Source organism: Trachemys scripta, chromosome 2, assembly GCF_013100865.1.
Source record: "Trachemys scripta elegans isolate TJP31775 chromosome 2, CAS_Tse_1.0, whole genome shotgun sequence".
Lineage (NCBI taxonomy): Eukaryota > Metazoa > Chordata > Testudines > Emydidae > Trachemys > Trachemys scripta.
The window spans coordinates 261,590,082-261,609,635 of NC_048299.1; the positions used below are offsets into that span (position 1 = coordinate 261,590,082).

General features: G+C 41.9%; 1 protein-coding gene across 1 annotated transcript in view; it reads left to right on the forward strand.

Annotated features, from left to right (window-relative positions):
- FER1L6 (fer-1 like family member 6) overlaps positions 1-19,554 on the forward strand; it is a 148,221-nt gene that overhangs the window by 23,626 nt on the left and 105,041 nt on the right. The window lies entirely within an intron of this gene.

Here is a 19,554-nt window from a genome sequence, read left to right on the forward strand (position 1 = left end):
GCTATCCTGGACTCCTTTCCCCCTCATGTTATTCTCCCAGGGGATCCCATCAGTTCCCTGAGGGAGTCAAAGTCTGCTTTTCTGAAGTCCAGGGTCTGTATTCTGCTGCTCTCCTTTCTTCCTTGTGTCAGGATCCGGAACTCAACCATCTCATGGTCACTGCCTCCCAGGTTCCCATCCCTCTTTTGCTTCCCCTTCTAATTATTCCCTGTTTGTGAGCAGCAGGTCAAGAAGAGCTCTGTCCCTAGTTGGTTCCTCCAGCACTTGCACCAGGAAATTGTCCCGTACGCTTTCCAAAAACTTCCTGGATTGTCTGTGCACCGCTGTATTGCTCTCCCATCAAATATCAGGGTGATTGAAGTCTCCCATGAGAACCAGGGCCTGTGATCTAGTAACTTTTGCTAGTTGCCAGAAGAAAGCTTCGTCCACCTCATCCCCTTGGTCTGGTGGTCTATAGCAGACTCCCACCTTGTATTTAGCTTGGACGCTCTGGTTACCTTCTCCTGATCCGACAAAGATTGAAAAGTTTGTCCTTTCCACCAAAAGAAGTTGGTCCAATAACAGATATTACTTCACCTACCTTGTGTTTCTCATATCCCAGAACCAACATGGCTTCAACCATATGGCAAACTATATGGAATTAACTATACAGTTGCACATAGATATTATGGAGAAGGCATTTGGCTTGTTCTAAATTCCACAGAGCAAAAGGCAGTGGAGTTCTGTGCAGCTGAAACACAACTAGTAATAATACTTTGCAGCCAAATTTTCCAAACCCAGGTGCCTAAAATTAGGTTCCTAAATCTATATGGAGGCTCCTAGAAAACACTTTTATTTACAAGCCTAACTATGGATTTAAGAGCTTAGCTTTAGGACTAAGTTTGAAAATGCAGGCTTGTGTTTTTAGATAGTGCCTTTCATCTGAGGATCTCAAAGCATTTTACAAACATTGCTTACACCTCTCAACACTCTCCTGTGAGATAGGTAAATAGTTTGTATCTACTAAAAGAGGGAGCCATCTGAAAGGTTACATAACTTTTCGGAGACAATCAATGACAGAGATGGAAATAGAATCCTGAAGCTCTGCTTTCTTCTTTCCACTTCCAACCACTGGGCCACCTGCCCTCCCGATAAAATCATGGGTTAGCGCTAAGTCAGGAATGTTTTATGATCGAGACCTGAGCTGAGTCATACTTTTTAATGAAACGACCGAGGAAAAACCTCTCCTTTTGTAAGCTGTTTAGTTCCATTATGCTGCTGATATATTATGACTTGTTGCTTGATACAGCCCCACCTAAATTTATCATAGTGCCCAAACAAACACCTCCTTTGTAAATACGAAAGTGTTTTCTCATCAGCATTGTATGCATGCGAGGGGAAAAAAAGCACCAGCACACTCTGGCTGCATTGAGCTGCTCTGGACGCAAAGCAACCATCAACTTGGTTTTACTGGTCACTTAAGCGAGGCTAATGGCTGCTTTGCATCTCTGGAGAGGTGGAAAATAGCCTGAGAGGATAGGTGAATCTGGCCTAATAGTGCCAACAGTTTCACACTGATTGGCTTCGTGCTGCTCCAATGAAGTTGATGAATATTTTCCCTTTGACAACAGTGAGAGCTGAAGAGCAGGGCTGGACTCTGAGCACTGGAAAAAAATGACTCTATTAGACTTTTTTATATATATTTTAAATTTTATGCACAATTTGATGATTTCAATGTACATTTTAAATATTTCTGTTCAAATTTAACAAGTCATTTGGGGACTGTTCACCTGAAACTTAAATGTAAACAATAACTAGCAAGGTATGCTTGCTTTGTGCAGACAGCAAGTCAGAATTATTCTGGTGTTATTTATTACTTACATTAGAGTTGTGGCCAGAGGCACAAATGAGATCAGGGCCTCGCTATGCCAGGCCCTGTCTATACACATAGTAAGAGACAGTCCCTGTTTGGAGGAGCATGCAGCCTAAGTAGAGAAGACAGACAAAGGGTAAGAGAAAGGAAGCGTTATCACCATTTTACAGGGGAGGAAGTACAGAGAGATTAAACGATTTGGTTTTGTTTTCTTAAACATATCTAATTTGTTGTTATTCATTTATTTATGTAATTGTATTGCAGTAGCACTGAGGAGCCTTAGTCATGGACTAGCACCCCGTTGTGCTAGGTGCTGTCCAAACACAGAACAAAAATACAGTCCCTGCCCCCAAACAATTGACATTCTATGTATAAGACAGGTTAAGGCAGATACAGGCAGACAAGGAGAGCATGAGAAAACAATAAAACAATATTATAGCTTACAATTTATATGTCAGTGGCATCTTGGCTACTGATGTTATTGTCTACTGGATGTTTATATAATGCAGAGATTGCTGTTTATGGGTTTCCCTGTGGCTGTAGGGCAGGGTCCCTTGTTCCTTTAACCTTTTCCATTTTTCCTGTATTTTTCTGACAGTTGCTGTTTAAGCAATTGTATTTGGTTTAAACTTAATGTAGTGATCAGTGGATCAGGGAAGTGGCTGGTGAGGAGAGAGTATCCTGGATTGGGGACACCCTCGCTCCTGTCCTAAATGACCGTGATAAAAGTACGGATTAAGCCTCCTAGGAATCCTGGGCCCAGCCTTGTCAGGGTTACGAGGACTCTGATATGCGGGAAATTGAAAGAGGAGTCCTCAAGGTCAGGAAGACATTGAGGTAAAGGAAGTTGGGGTGAGAATTCAGATCCTTTTCCGATCCGATTCCACTGGGATAGTGCAGAAGCCAGGGAAGTTCCGCACAATAGTGGGACCATTCCCCGCCTTACACCAGTAAACTGTTCCTCTTTAGCATCATGGTTCACTCCCTCATTCTGTGGGTTGGCAAGGGGTGGGAATGCTGTGGAAACAACCTTGAGGGAAGAGCAGGAGAAAATGGGGCCCTTACCTCTCTCTCAATGCCTTCTGAGTGACGCTTGAAGAAGCATCAACCAGATCTTCAGTCAGGGAACGGTGGGCATGTCATGGGTGTGATTGATGGAAGACAAGGTGGGGAAAACCAAAGGATGTTTTTGTTATCTAAATAATTAGACGTGTGTGCACCACTGACTATATTCCAATATTTCATTGACATTAATATTGCATGTTGGGTTTCGATTTATCAAATTTATATTGCAGAAAGACACAACACAGGCCAACATTTTAAAAAGGGACTAGTGATTTGGGATGCCTTCATTCTTGGATACCTATTTAAGAATTTTTAGAGGCCTCTTACAAAAAGATATGGGAAGAAGAATAAATACCAAATGAGTGGGAAAATGGTTAAATAGTGAAGTTACACTGGAGGAGCATTCAACTGCTGCCCATCCCAAGTAAAGTACTTACATGCATTATCCTGGGCAGAATAAAGAAAGCAGTAGATTCAGGGCTACAACACTGACAGGGAGGAGAAATCATGCACAGATCAGACAGTAACCTTATGTATCACCATAGAACTGTTGATCAAATGTCAGTCACCATTTTATATGAATTTCATAGATTTCCAAAGATCATTTAATGCGGTGGATAGAACGGTCTTATGCAAGCTACTATGCCACTGTGGGATCCCCCAGAAATTTGTTAACATCATCCACAGTTTCTATAAAAATATGACATGACAAGTAATACATAATAGTCAATTGACTAAGCCATTCGGGAATGCTACCAGCATCAGACAAAGATGTCTTTTGTCACCCATAATTTTCTTATTGGTAATAAGAAACACCACAGAGTGACCAATGGGTATACAATGGACTCTCACACAGATGCTCAGAGGACCTTGACTTTGCAGACATCAATCTTCTGTCTCATACCCACAGAGACATTCAACCAAAATGAACGATTTTCAGATCTATGTGCAATTAGTAAGGTTGAAAATTAACACCAAGAATATGAAAACTATGAAAATCAGTACACAACAAGAAACACCCATAACACTTTCTGGGACTGACATAGAAGAGGTTTGACACTTCACATCTCTTGGCGGCATCGTAAACAAAAAGGGTGAAATAGATGAAGATGTTAAAGTCAAAATAGCAAAAGCCAGACATGCCTTTGTAACTTTGAAGCCAATCTAGCGAAATAGAAGCTTTGTCCACCAAACCAAACTTTGAATATTTAACACAATTGTAAAGTCTGTCTTACTGTATGGCAATAAAATTGGAGACTTATTAACAGTTTACTATCTAAACTTGAATTTTTCATAAATGTCTGCCTGAGACAAATTCTTAGTATTAGATGTGCAGAAAAAAAATCAGAGAGCTCTGGAGCAGGACAAAACAGAAACGAGTAGGACAGAAAATTACAGAATGAAAATAGAGATGGCTAGGACACTCATGGACGAAAGACACGAGCGACATGACAAGAAAGGTATTGGATTGGAATCCCCAGGGAGAGAGGCGAAGAAGTAGACCAAGGACAACATGGAAATGCAGAATCAAAGCAGAATTGAAAGCTATCAAAATGACATGGGAAGAAGCCAAGACTGCAGCAAGAGATCATCAAAGATGGAAGGTGGTAGTGAAGGCCCTATGCTCTGTATGGAATAAAAAGGCATAACCCAAGTCAAGGTAAGACACCCTCATTTTCAGAGGGCAGGTTCTCAGCCAGGGCTGGATTTATACCTTACGCGCCCATAGGCACAGCATCTTCGGTGCTCCTCCACCTACAGCTGACCTCCATGTTGCACACAGTTTCAGAGAGGTAAGGTGCTCCTAGAATGCTTGTGCCTCTAGGCACATGCCTACTCTGCCTAATTGGAAATCCAGCCCTGTACTCAGCACTTCCTGAAATTCAGGTCCCTTTAAGGAGTCTCAAAGTGGGCATCCAAAACCACTAGTCACTTTTGTAAATCTTGGCTATAATAGGCTGGGCAATTTACTAGGTTCACCGGGGGAAGGAGACCAAAGCCCTGAGGTAAGTAGGGAAATGGGATCCTGGGAGAAAGCACAAGCAGGAGAGCGCAAGAGGGGAGGACTCCTGTCTCATGCTGAGAAAGAGGGACGATCGATGAGTTATCTTAAGTGCCTATACACAAATGCAAGAAGCCTGGGAAACAAGCAGGGAGAACTGGAAGTCCTGGCACAGTCAGGGAACTATGATGCGATTGGAATAACAGAGACTTGGTGGGATAACTCACATGACTGGAGTACTGTCATGGATGGATATAAATTGTTCAGGAAGGACAGGCAGAGCAGAAAAGGTGGGGGAGTTGCATTGTATGTAAGAGAGGAGTATGACTGCTCAGAGCTCCGGTATGAAACTGCAGAAAAACCTGAGAGTCTCTGGATAAAGTTGAGAAGTGTGAGCAACAAGGGTGATGTCGTGGTTGGAGTCTGCTATAGACGACCAGTCCAGGGGGATGAGGTGGACGAGGCTTTCTTCTGGCAACTAGCAGAAGTTGCTAGATCGCAGGCCCTGGTTCTCATGTGAGACTTTAATCACCCTGATATCTGCTGGGAGAGCAATACAGCGGTGCACAGACAATCCAGGAAGTTTTTGGAAAGTGTAGGGGACAATTTCCTGGTGCAAGTGCTGGCCGAACCAACTAGGGGCAGAGCTTTTCTTGACCTGCTGCTCACAAACAGGGAATAATTAGTGGGGGAAGCAAAAGTGGATGGGAACCTGGGAGGCAGTGACCATGAGATGGTCGAGTTCAGGATCCTGACACAAGGAAGAAAGGAGAGCAGCAGAATACGGACCCTGGACTTCAGAAAAGCAGACTTTGACTCCCTCAGGGAACAGATGGGCAGGATCCCCTGGGAGAATAACATGAAGGGCAAAGGGGTCCAGGAGAGCTGGCTGTATTTTAAAGAATCCTTATTGAGGTTGCAGGAACAAACCATCCCGATGTGTAGAAAGAATAGTAAATATGGCAGGCGACCAGCTTGGCTAAACAGTGAAATCCTTGCTGATCTTAAACGCAAAAAAGAAGCTTACAAGAAGTGGAAGATTGGACAAATGACCAGGGAGGAGTATAAAAATATTGCTCAGGCATGCAGGAGTGAAATCAGGAAGGCCAAATCACACTTGGAGTTGCAGTTAGCAAGAGATGTTAAGAGTAACAAGAAGGGTTTCTTCAGGTATGTTAGCAACAAGAAGAAAATCAAGGAAAGTGTGGGCCCCTTACTGAATGAGGGAGGCAACCTAGTGACAGAGGATGTGGAAAAAGCTAATGTACTCAATGATTTTTTTGCCTCTGTCTTCACGAACAAGGTCAGCTCCCAGATTGCTGCACTGGGCAGTACAGCATGGGGAGAAGGTGACCATCCCTCTGTGGAGAAAGAAGTGGTTCGGGACTATTTAGAAAAACTGGACGTACACAAGTCCATGGGACCGGATGCGCTGCATCCGAGGGTGCTAAAGGAGTTGGCGGGTGAGATTGCAGAGCCATTAGCCATTATTTTTGAAAACTCATGGTGATCGGGGGAGGTCCCAGATGACTGGAAAAAGGCTAATGTAGTGCCCATCTTTAAAAAAGGGAAGAAGGAGGATCCGGGGAACTACAGGCCAGTCAGCCTCACCTCAGTCCTTGGAAAAATCATGGAGCAGGTCCTCAAGGAATCAATTATGAAACATTTAGAGGAGAGGAAAGTGATCAGGAACAGTCAGCATGGATTCACGAAGGGGAAGTCGTGCCTGACTAACCTAATTGCCTTCTATGATGAGATAACTGGCTCTGTGGATGAGGGGAAAGCAGTGGATGTGTTATTCCTTGACTTTAGCAAAGCTTTTGATGCGGTCTCCCACAGTATTCTTGCCGCCAAGTTAAAGAAGTATGGGCTGGATGAATGGACTGTAAGGTGGATAGAAAGCTGGCTAGATCGTCGGGCTCAACGGGTAGTGATCAATGGCTCCATGTCTAGTTGGCAGCCGGTTTCAAACGGAGTGCCCCAAGGGTCGGTCCTGGGGCTGGTTTTGTTTAATATCTTTATTAATAATCTAGAGGATGGTGTGGACTGCACTCTCAGCAAGTTTGCAGATGACACTAAACTAGGAGGCGTGGTAGATACACTAGAGGGTAGGGATCGGATACAGAGGGACCTAGACAAATTAGAGGATTGGGCCAAAAAAAACCTGATGAGGTTCAACAAGGACAAGTGCAGAGTCCTGCACTTAGGACTGAAGAATCCCATGCACTGCTACTAGGGACCGAATGGCTAGGTAGCAGTTCTGCAGAAAAGGACCTAGGGGTCACAGTGGACGAGAAGCTGGATATGAGTCAACAGTGTGCTCTTGTTGCCAAGAAGGCTAACGGCATTTTGGGCTGTATAAGTAGGGGCATTGCCAGCAGATCGAGGAATGTGATTGTTCCCCTTTATTTGACATTGGTGAGGCCTCATCTGTAAAACTGTGTCCAGTTTTGGCCCCCACACTACAAGAAGGATGTGGAAAAATTGGAAAGAGTCCAACGGAGGGCAACAAAAATGATTAGGGGTCTGGAGCACATGACTTATGAGGAGAGGCTGAGGGAACTGGGATTGTTTAGTCTCCAGAAGAGAAGAATGAGGCGGGATTTGATAGCAGCCTTCAACTACCTGAAGGGGGGTTCCAAAGAGGATGGAGCTTGGCTGTTCTCAGTGGTGGCAGATGACAGAACAAGGAGCAATGGTCTCAAGTTGCAGTGGGGGAGGTCCAGGTTGGATATTAGGAAAAACTATTTCACTAGGAGGGTGGTGAAACACTGGAATGCGTTACCTAGGGAGGTGGTGGAGTCTCCTTCCTTGGAGGTTTTTAAGGCCCGGCTTGACAAAGCCCTGGCTGGGATGATTTAGTTGGGAATTGGTCCTGCTTTGAGCAGGGGGTTGGACTAGATGACCTCTTGAGGTCCCTTTCAATCCTGATATTCTATGATTCTATGATTTTTACTATCCTTTTGGCTCAGAAATGTTATTAGAAAACATTATGTGGCGGGTTCTTTCTTTCTTTCTTTCTTTCTTTCTTTCTTTCTTTCTTTCTCTTCAGTAGTATTCGGTAAACAAAGATTTCAGTAGACTAAAGGAGAGTTAATGTTTACACAGTCACAGAGTTCTTAGTCCTGGTGCAGTGTTTACCAATCTGACTAACCTGTCACTGCATTTTATACATGCAAGTAGATAAAACATAAATACAGATATGAGGTGGGGAGTATGTTCAGAATGTAACAGGCAATCACTGCAAGAAAAACATTCTCTAACAGGATGGAGCCCTCAGAAAGTACTCCACCGACCCACAGGTATGTCTAAAAGCCTCAAGGATTTCTTCCAAGGCTTAATTTTTATTCAGCTAGTTAAATCTTATGAAATTTTCTTGAAGGAAAGGAAAACTAGCAAACCCCTTAATGTGCTTTAATTGCTATGTGCAATTAGGAAGGTCGAAAATTAACACCAAGTAGTAGTAATTGCCATTGCTGTTTTATATGTTCATGTTCCCCAGTTCTTTGGACTTTATCCAGTCATTTACACCTGTACAAAGTCAGTGTACACTTTTTTGAGGTCGGGATGGTGAAGGCTTACACCCACATCAGATGTAAATGACTACATAAGGTGCAAGGAAGTGGAGCTACAGGTCCTGTGTGTATAATCTCTCTCTGAATTTGTGTATACGTGTCTGTATATAATGTACCAGAGTCTCAGCTGGTGTAAATTGATATGGCTGCATTCCATGGAGTAAAACCGCTGTATCCCAGTTGAGGATCTGGCCCGTTTTATAATATACTTTGTAATATACTATATTACAAATATTGCGTTCCTGTAAAAGTTGCTGCCTTCCTACAGGACAGAAAGAATTTTAGAGAGACAGGACTGTGAATACAGGGGTAAATCTTGTCTCTGTCTGTTGCATCAGAGGGCCATAACTGCAATGAGATTGGTGAGGTCCACTGCGTGGAGGGCCAGTGTGAAGGGGTTGGTGGTTGGGTATTACACAGGTCTACTGGCCACATGCCTGTGCATTTGGGAAAGTGCTAATGTTATTCAGTGGCCTGGCCCCTAAGTCTCAGCCAAGCCTGGATACTCTGGCTTGGCAGCAGGCAGGGGGAAGAATTCCTCCATCATATAGCACAGATAACTCTGAGGTCTTTTCAGTGTTGTCATATTTTTAGATTTTAAATCATCTGTGATATAGTTTGACACCTTTTCAAAGCATGTAGATTAGCTAGAGTGTGTTGTTATGGTTGTCAAAGGAAGCAAATAATGATCCATTTAGCAAGGTTGCTTTGAATAAACCTGATAGTTCAACTGTCAAATCTGATGTCAGTTATTAAAAATATGTAAATGTTTAGACAAATAGCACTGATGAAATGACCTGTAAGACATCACACTCATGGTATTATATTGATTGATTAGATATTAGAGGTTCAAATGCAATATATGGGAACATATCACTGTGTATCTAATAAAAATTAGTTCCAATACTGGTGCATGCACATGTGCATCAGTTAATTTTAAACAACAGGCTGTCAAATAAGATCATGTATCCAAGGCATGAATCCAGTTACAAGAGGTGCAGGCAAACTTTGGGGATTGGAAGACCTCCATTCAGAAGTGGTCTTGGCACCTGATCAACAGTGATTCCCTATGATATGGATCTGGTTGAGTCTGCCCTGGATATCGTATGGGTTTGGTGTGTTGTGTTGTGAATAAGCTAAATCTTTAATATGACAAATCCTTTGACCCTTCAAAATGCAAAAATGGTGTAGAATTAGGAAAGATGAAAGTGAGCAAAAGAAGATGGCTAGATCTGTTAGACTGTGCAATAGATTACAAAGGAAATCCCATTATCGAATCATAGTAGGACAAAACATTTTAAAATCTACTGAATTAATGGAGATATCCTATCTCCTAGAACTGGAAGGGACCTTGAAAGGTCATTGAGTCCAGCCCCCTGCTTTCACTAGCAGAACCAAGTACTGATTTTACCCCAGATCCCTAAGTGGCCCCCTCAAGGATTAAACTCACAACTCTGGGTTTAGCAGGCCAATGCTCAAACCACTGAACTATCCCTCCTCCCATATTGTATGGGCTAACAAGTAATGTCTCTCTCTGACCTCTATGATTCTATGAAAAAGAAGCATGAAATGAACTCTTCATGAAACCCTCTATTAAGATGCATCCTGGATTTCATTTGGCAGAATAGAATGGATGAATTTGATACAGTGAATTTCTTTCCTGGGACTTTCTCTAGTGGTATGAATGGAATACTAGTTTGTTGAAAATTGTTACTGAATTAACCAATAATGTTTACATTACATTATAATTTCTAGCTGATTACTTTTTATATTAAAGTTCCTTCTTACTATAGTAACTAAATTTTACTCTTAAAAATGACCTGTTTAAATTAGGGAGATAATTTACTTTCCTCTCTGATTTCCCTCCTGTTGAGAGCACTATATATTGGGAAATGAATAAGGAAGCTAGGAGTCTTACTTTAAAAAATATTTTTTTAGGAAATATGTATAGATGCGAGAATTACATTCCCTTCATTTGCATTTGTTCAGCACAGACAGATTCATGATTATTCCTGTAATAAAATGTTATTGGATTTATTGGAAAATTCCATGGAAAGTTAAGTTTTTATTGAAAGAGTCAGAATTTAAAACATCCAAAAAAAAACCACTATGCACAAAACCAGACTCACCTACTGAATTTCACATCAATGTGTGTGAAGAAAGTGAATTTTTCTTTCTTTTTTTACATTTTTTTTCCAGGCAAATCTAGTGGAGGCCATTGGGACCATGGCAGTTAGGGCTGGTTAATATATGAGCTTCACCAAAACTTTCGCTCATCTCATGAACTAAATTTTTTTTTGATGGTTCAAAAATGTTGTTTAAGGGCCACCTCACCAACAGCTGCTTCTGATAAGAAAGGACCTCGTGGGAGAGGCCAAACAGTCCTGCATAATCTCTCAAAATTAGGCATAAATAGGATTTAAGTAGTGCATATATCTAATGCTGACTATGCTCAAGAGTGAATTCCACCCAAGTCGCCCAGCTGGTGGAAAGCACATGCACAAGAGGGTTTTAAGGTGGGCAGAAACAATCTTGTGCACTTGGTATTCTTGTGTATTACATTCTGCGTAAATCCTGAATGAATTTGCAAAGACACAAAGAAAATTCATCTGTTTATATCAAGTCATGGCAAATGTACGGGACTGCTATAGGATCCGTACTAGGTATGGGCTTCACAGAGCTCATGCACAGCCTTGAGCTTCTCGAGTTCTTTTGTTTTTCACTCTCCAAATTATAGTGGCAGTAATAGTAGAGCATATAGTACAATGCGCTCATGAAGCCTCCAAGCCACTACTGGATAGATCATATATCCTTACAGCGTCAAATTTCAAGAGATTTCAGGAAAATAAACCTAAATCAACCCATTTGAAATATGTCAGTGATGTATAAATAGATCAAAATGTCTGTGTTTCCGTCATGGCAAGATTATCTCAGTCGACACTGGACTGGACACACATATACCCCAATGGCTGTTCAGGGCATGCTTGACAGCATCCTATTAATTGGTCATCTTCCTTTATCACAACAAATTATGTTAAATAATAAAGTGTGATAAAGATCAAGGTGTTCTCAAGGGTGGCCAAGATCTGCTTGGAGCAGAGTCTGAGGGTGTAGGGAAAGGTGGCTTTTCTGGGACCAGCCAGGTCAGCCCCTGGCACTGGTAAGAGAAGTCTCAGGGGTCAATTTGTGCCCAGCTGCCTGAGGGCCTCAAGGAGCTGTTCCAGAAGTCATGAACAGCTGGAGCACAGCAGTACTCTAGCCATGCCCCCTACATGCTTCCTAAACTGGGGATTGACAAAGCGATGGGGAGATGGCAGAGTCTCTATCCTGGCCTTATGTCAGTGAGTTTCTTCTCTATGCCAGCGGATTTCCTCAGTGGCCAGAGCCACTGGGTGTGCAGACCTTTTGTTCCAGTAGAGCCAACACACTGGAACCATAGGTCATTGATGGATTGGGCCTTTCTTCTTCAGCTTCCAAGCTGCAGACCTCTGTTTTCTGAAACCATTGTAGAGGATTCCATTTTTCATTTGCTGCAGATGGCTCAAATGGCTTCTGCATCCCAGCTGTATTTGTGAATTGCAGGTCTATTCATGTGAGCTGCAATGGCAAAATGATACCCTATATGTGTGTTGAAGTGAAGTCTACATGTGGCCTTTCATGCAGCAAGAAGCTACTGTCCTTGCATATTAATTTGTCTAAGGCATAAATTCAAACAGAGATTTGATGAGAAGGGGAAATTAAATTTCACAAGTGGATGATAGGAAAAACTCCAAGTAATTTCAATTTTTAGTAAGGCTTTCTCTTTTGCCCACCTCTTAACAAGATTGAAACAAATTTTTCCAGCTGTCTTCCAACTTGAAACGCAAATTGTAATTATCCGGTTTCTGAGAGAATATCATACCGTGCCAGATGTAATCAGAAAGCATCTGTGAAAGGTAAGGCTTAAATGAAAAAGAAAAGGCATTATAAATTGTTTTGGAAAGTCGGCAAGATAATGTGAAGCTAGCATGGAAAAAGCTAATGGGGAAGCAGTGCAATATACAGTTTGTGTGTACATTTCAAGGAAAGGGAGTAGTGAAACCTAATCTGGAGGATTGGTTGACTTAGGGCTTTGGTAATGGCATCTGGAACCTCCCTTTTCTAGGTCACTAGCCCAAATCCAAGGAGGGTAATGATCAGAAGCTGTTACTCATCTGCTGGAGTGTTTGGTGTCCCATTATTATTGCATTTATTATTTTTATCGAGGAAGTGCCTGTGAGCCCCAGCAGTTATGGACTGGGACCCCATTATGCTAAGCACTGTACAAACAAAGAACAAAAATAGTCCCTGCTCCAAAGAGTTTACAGTCTAAGTAAGTATCTCATGTTAAATGAGTTGATGGTCTTGTAATGGGCAGGTGTTTCTAGATCAGTGCAGATTTCTGGTATTTACCTGATTGAAACAAAACACGTCAAGTGATTGTGAACCCTCAAGTTATTCACATAACTAGCTTATGGGAACACATGAGACAGTAGAAACTCAGAGTTAAGAACACCAATGTTACGAACTGACCAGTCAACCACACACCTCATTTGGAACCAGAAGCACACAATCAGGCAGCAGCAGAGACCAAAAAAAAAAAAAAAAAAGGCAAATACAGTACAGCACTTTGTTAAACGTAAACTACTAAAAAAATAAAGGGAAAGTTAAAAAAAAAGATTTGACAAGGGAAGGAAATTGTTTCTGTGCTTGTTTCATTTAATTTAAGGTGGCTAAAAGCAGCATTTTCTTCTGCATAGTGCATTTTCAAAGCTGTATTAAGTCAATGTTCGGTTGTAAACCTTTGAAAGAACAACCATAACGTTTTGTTCAGAGTTACGAACAACCTCCATTCCCCAGGTGTCCGTAACTCTGAGGTTCTACTGTATATTATTGCCATTATCCTTCCTTTTCCCCCACCCCTCCTTTTGTTTTGTTACTCTTACTTGTTTTATCTTGTCTTAAATGAGCTTGTAAGAACCATGTCTTCCTCAGTATTTGTATAGCACTTACCACAAAGGGGTCAAAATCCTGAGTCCTTGGTGCGCTACCACAATACAAATAATAAATAATATCTTCTGATAAAATCACCATCCGAGGGGGCACACAGTGTCAGGAAGGCCAAGGACTGGAAAGACATGGAGAATGAACTCATTGCCTTTTCATCCCAGAAGGTGATCCCTCCAGGTTCCTTGTAGTTTCCCAGTACAGTGTGCCTTATTTGCCACCAAAAGACCCTATGAACTTGCTGCTTTGCTTTTTATTACTGCCTAGGTATTTTTTCATGGCATGTACTGTGCCCACAGGTGTGATCAATTATAACAAGGCATGAGCATTAAATGCTTTAGTCGCCATTGTGAGATGGTTATTTCCTGGACAGGAGATGACATTGGTACAGCTCTTGTGCCCTGGTCAGAAAGGTCTGACAATTTGCAGTGCCATCCTAACAGTGGGCACGACTGTACATGTGCCAGCTGTGAGTGAACCAGTTCGGAAATGTGCTAGCAGCTCTGTCTACTTAGTCGGGGCTTAAGGGGATGGGCCATCCCCGGCTGAGCTCTGTCTGGAAAAGTGTGTATTGACTATCTGAAAGTGAGCGTCTGTGATCACCACCATCTAGAAAGACTTGTCAATGCTCTTTGATGAAGAGTATTAATATGTAAAGAGGAAGGTGCCTCCAGTGACTCCTCTATCTCCAGAGTGTCCATTCAGTGCCCTCGCTGGTTACAAGCTGAATAGATTAGCAGTAGAAGGAAAATATGTCCCTTAGTTTATGTTTAGTGATTAACAAGTCCCTAAAGTGTCAGATAATCTCATTTTTCAACCTCTTCTCTGTCTTTGCTTCTTTTCCATGTTGGTCATCTCTCCCCAGAGCAAGCGGTTTGTTTAAAAGAACAGAAATGGAGTTATTTTTTGTTCTGATGTTTTTTCACCAGAATAGGAGAGATTGTTGGGAAACTGGAGATTTTACAAGGATATTGGTGACGATCATATAAGGACCCCTGGAATTTTAATCTTTTCTTATCTGAACAGATTGTGGCCTTTTTTTAGTTTCCTTAAAAAAAAAAAATCTTCCTAAGAGGTGGCAAACACACCCACATGCCCTGTGTTGGTGGCAGCAGATGGGAGTGAATAACTGATGGGACAAAACATAATGTTATGAAACTTTGTGTAAGAGGAGACAAACTTCTGAGTGGTCACACGGAACAAATCAATAACATTTTTTCTTACCTACTGTTTATAAATCTGATCTCCACCCCCCTCTCCTCCCGATGCTGCTTTTGCCACATCTACCTTCCTTCGGATCTGAGAAACCTGTACAAAGATTAAAGGTCATGACTAGGGCCCTACCAAATTCATGGTCCATTTTGGTCAATTTCACGGCATAAGATTTTAAAAATCACAAATGTCATGATTTCAGCTATTTAAATCTGAAATTTCAAGGTGTTGTAATTTTAGGGGTCCTGACCCAAAAAGGAGTTGTGGGGAGGGTCACAAGGCTATTGTTTGGGGGTGGGGAGGGTTGTGGTATTGCTACTCTTACTTCTGTACTGCTCCTGGTGGTGGCGCTGCTTTCAGAGTTGGACAACTGGAGAGCAGCAGCTGCAGGCAGGGAGCCCAGCTCTGAAGGCAGAGCCACCGCCAGCAGCAGCGCAGAAGGAAGGATGGCCTGGTATGGTATTGCCACCCTTCCTTCTGCACTTTCACAGCAGGGCACCCAGCCAACAGCCTCCAGTGACCAGTCACTGCTCTGTGGCCACACAGCTCTGAAGGCAGTGCAGAAGTAAGGGTAGCAATGCCGCAGCCCCCCCCTAAAATAACCTTGAGACCCCCCCTGCAACTCCCTTTGGGTCAGAACCCCCAATTTGAGAAACACTGGTCTTCCCCGTGAAATCCATATATTATAGGGTTAAAGCACACAAAAGACCAGATTTCATGGTGGGAGACCAGATTTCATGGTCTGTGATGTGTTTTTCATGGCTTTGAATTTGGTAGGGCCTTAGTCATGAGCATAAACTGAACTGTAGAAACTTTTAATTGCGCTAGACGCCTGCAGCTGGCATATCTAAGTCCAGTGGTCTTGCCCAAACAACTAACTTCCGAATCATTAAAATAGCTGCTACCAAATTAGGCTATTATAATCTACTCAGGAGTAACTGAGACAGCTTTGGAATGACTTTACTGAGATACATCATCATCTCTACCAGTCTTTGAAGTGTACCTTTTTCTTGCTGTGTTCCATTATAAAAAAAGGCATTCGATATTTTGGCTCAGGACTGACTATGTTCACGTAGTATATGGCTGACACAGGTGATTTCCCTAAACCTAATTTGAATCCCTTTTCCCAGACATGCTCTAACACTTTCAGTCTGCTTTGTGCCATTCTTTCCCCATATTAGCAAGTTATATAGAGCTACTTTAATGCCCTCTGAGTTAATGAATATCTGAGAGATATTTTGATTTTATGTATGAAGAAGGTTGGTAAATGATTTTTTTTCTGTACGAAAAATGTAGACAAAAATGAAACATTTCAGTGTTCTTGCCATTTCAGTTTGATCAGATGCGTGCAAGTGTACATTGCTTGCTTCCTCAGTTCTGTATCTCAGTTGCTTGTGGTAGATTTAAAATCAAGGGGTGAAATCCTGGACCCACTCAAGTCAAATTTTAACTTCAGTGAGGCCAGAAGTTCACCACAGATCTTTATTATTGTTCTTTCCGTTTTACTGGTTATGTCTCTTTCAGTTCTATCATTAATCTGTCTGAGAACCCTAAAAAAAAAAAAAAATTGCAAAGCGTTGCTTTATTTCTTAACTGAGTTTTACAGGGGCTGTCTGGTTTGTTCATCATCTGATTTCTCCTGGCTCTATATTTTTGCTGATACTGTTCAAATTTTATCATTTAATTAGTTTTCATTAGGTCCACGTGGAAGGAACCATACATTTTTAGTGCATTATCCCTGTAAGATTCAGCACTGCTCAGATTCCTGTTGGGTCTGGTTATTGGACTGAATCCACTAGCTCAGATAAATACATTTCAGCCTGACCAGGCAGCCTTTCCAGTTTTCAGTAACATTGCCTTCATAATTAGGTGAACTTGGAGGCTCTACAAAATTCATTTTCGCTTGTTTAAGCAACTATCACTTCCACTTACCTCTTTGATATCTGTGTCTTTTCCCTAGTTGATTCAGACAGTACTTTTTGTGAAAAAATGTTTTTGTTCCTATAGCAGTTTGCATACTTAGGAATTGTTCACACTTACCTGGGGATCCACGACTGGTGATCGATGCATCGGTGGTCGATTTAGTGGGTCTTCACTTCACTAGCTCTCCCATCACCTCCGTACTCCACCGGATCGCGAAGAGTAGGGGGAGTCGACGGGAGAGCATCTCCCAGCAACATCGTGTGGTGTGGACACTGTGGAAGTAGATCTAATCTACGTTGATTTGAGTTACGCTATTAACGTAACTCAAATTGCGAGCTTAGATCGAATTTCCCCTGTAGTGTAGACAAGGGCTAAATTCCTCCAAGGGGAGTAAAAGAAGAGGTACTCATTTTCTACTGTATTTGTTTTAAATACAATGAAAGACCTAACCAGCATTGCCGTTGTTCAAGATGGCTTAAGTTAACACCATCTGAATTATTTGCAAGCCTCATTACTGACACTAAGTTCTTAGGAGTTCAGATTTTTGCCTTGGGAATGTGTGATGTCCTTTTTTTCTTGAGGGAAAACTGCATTGTGAGACGCATGCCCACAGAGAGCTGGTCTTGAATTGACATTTTAGTAATAATTTAGTAATAATTAGTATCTTTCCTAGACCTAAGGAAGAGCTCTGTGTGGCTGAAAAGCTTGTCTCTCTCACCAACAGATGTTGCTCCAATAACAGATATTACCTCACCCACCTTGTCTCTCTAATATTCTGGGACCGACACAGCTACAACTACACTGCATACATTATTAGCAACAAGCAGTACATAAGAGCCTCCTCCTGGATCCATCTATTTATCCATCTCTCTCTCATTTCCTCCCTCCCATTGGGAGGAGTTTTATTACTCATTCCATATATTATAATAGAATGCATCAGTTTATGCCAAGTGTCAGGTATTTTCAAATTAGCTCTCTCACTAACTAATCCTGGAAGGTCTTCACTCCCTCCAACACCTGCGCACCTCATTTCAGATCAACTAGGCTGAACGCTGGTCTATATTCTGAGTGTACGCAGTATATTTTTTTCAGGAACGAAGTATAAAGATTTCCTGCAAAGTGCAGCTTGGGATCAATCTGTTTGGCCAACTGTTTCTAGCTTCCACCGTGGTTATGGTTTTGAAGAGAGGAATTTTTGTTTCAATGGGAATACCACTGAACAGATTCCTCATCCCACCACCCTTCTCTCTACAGTGCATGCACTCCTGGGACACCATATTTCGCATACGCTAAGGAGGAAAATGTTTGCAGGTACCACTTGCTAAAATCGTCACGGATATACCTCCCCAGCCCTAATCTCGTTTCTTGAAACAGAGATCACTCTCACACGCTGAGCTAATATAATTTCCAGCAATTTCACTCGGCAATATTTTCTAAAGAAATGAAGTAGTTTTTATGTAAAAGACATCAGTGTGTGATTGGCATATTCACAGATTCTGAGGCCACAAAGGGCCAATATGATTATCTGGTCTGACACGTGTTTCCTAGAAAAAATTGCTAGGTCAGTTCCCCAGGGTGGCTGATTTGTTTTCTTGGCCTCTCCCCTGCATTGGAAATAGTTTTCCTCTGAACTGGTCACACAGATGAAACTTTTGGCTGTGAAACCCCGTCTGATCGTGGGTCTGCACCGAGGTGCTCCACTGTCTTCCAACTGGCTGTGTCCCCAGTCTGGCTGCTCACCCCTTCATGTGGGTTGGTGAAATGTCAGTGAACGTGTGTACCTCCACACTCAGACTTTTAGCCTCTACACACCCGAGTTTTCAGTTTAGGATCCATTTAAGTTTCTCTGTAGGTTACTAGTCAAAGATACGTCTGGGTGACTATTTGTAGTGTGAGACTGGTGGTGCAGTTATTGTTAATATTAAAGTAGTGTCTTTATTGTTTTTATTCTGAAGGAGTTTAAGGGTCACAAGTCAGGAGGTGAAGGCTTTGGCAGCCATACAACGTTTGGACCATGAGTCCATGCATCTTTACTCCATCCATTCACAGTTTGGCACCAGTGATGTTACACTGCAATATGTTACAAAGATGCTGCAGCTGTCTCTTCAGTAGGGTGGACACAAACTTTCCTTGGAAACTGCTTTTTGATGGAAATGATTTTTTTTTTTTGCAAAAAGCATCTATTCAAACCTCAAATGATGATGCATGATGGGGAGGTTGATACAGTTGTCCATATTTGAATTTTAAAAATCTTTTTCCTTTAAAAATATCTAGGAAATTACATACAAAAACTATGTGGGTTGCCAAGTCAAGCACTTAAAAGTTAGGAAACAGCAGATATACAGTTGCCCATGCAACATTAATTTGGCACCCTTGTGCATGCACATTATAAAATTTAACAACTTAATCACATAGTTTCTTTTCCACAAGACATTTGCCTCATTTATTGCACGAGTTGGACGCTCAAGGGGGCTGAATAAAAATTGCATAGACATCTGTAAATCTGGCATTTCTTAACTTTCAAGTGCTTGACTTTGCAACCTAAATAACATTTTTTAAAATATATTTTTGTATGTAATTATCTGTATACTTCTGGAATTCAGATAGCAGAGGATGGGAGAAAATGGGCTATCCTTAACCACTGCCCTTGGAACAGAAGTGTAGCATAGGTATCAAGTTAGTAACATGGGAGTGATTTTGCAGATGAGCTGACATCATGCTTATGAGCATATTATACATTCCTAGATATATAGTATGGGAGTACTATGTGAATGCCCATCGTAAGGCTCAGAGCATGCCCACTGTGAATGAGATTTTTCCAGAAGCCTGTGCAGACTGACAAGACTGAGTCCTGAGTATTTATTATATGTTATAGGGACACCAATGCTGCACTGGGACAG